Here is a 768-nt window from a genome sequence, read left to right as displayed (position 1 = left end):
AAAACGACAATGGGTTTATCTTCTATGCCTGGTTTATCACTTAATATTACTTTGCACGTTATCAAAAATGATAATTGGCCCACTCATGTTGTACTGGGCAGAGACTTTTTAACAACTAACAAGTTGACTTTGATATATAGTCCGTCCGACGCAAACGCTCAGGAATGTTTAAAGCTAATGAAAGAAGTAGCTTCAGCGGATGTATTGCAAGAAGAGGTGGAAGATAAATTTATCGCCAATATAATAGATATAAAAACCGATTGCGGTCCGACGGTAGATGCCCAGGTTCGCGATCTTATTCAGACGGTTGAAAGCATGCCGATAGAAAAAGATAAAGACAATTATTGTGTATCCGTAGCGCTTAAAGACACATCTACTTATGCGTTTGCTCCGCGCCGTTTCGCCTGGGCAGAACGTAAACAGCTTCGCGACATAATAGAAGATCTATTGTCACGCGGTATAATCAAAGTAAGTTCGTCGCCATACTGCGCAAGGGTTGTACCGGTACGTAAGAAAAATGGACTGTTGCGACTTTGTGTGGACCTAAGACCACTCAACGAACGGGTTATAAAACAAAAGTATCCCTTTCCGTTGATTGAGGATTGTCTCGCTCGTTTGGGAGACAAGAAAATATTCACGCTTCTCGACTTGAGGGATGGTTTCCACAATATTGATATCCTCCCGGAACACACTAAATACTTTTCGTTCGCGACCCCAGACGGACAATACGAGTATCTCAAGTTGCCATTCGGTTACTCGGAAGCTCCG

This window comes from Wasmannia auropunctata, unplaced genomic scaffold (genome assembly GCF_000956235.1).
Source record: "Wasmannia auropunctata unplaced genomic scaffold, wasmannia.A_1.0 LD336076.1, whole genome shotgun sequence".
In the NCBI taxonomy this organism is placed as follows: domain Eukaryota; kingdom Metazoa; phylum Arthropoda; class Insecta; order Hymenoptera; family Formicidae; genus Wasmannia; species Wasmannia auropunctata.
The sequence above is the reverse complement of the archived record's forward strand: the minus strand, read 5'-3'. Positions refer to the sequence as shown.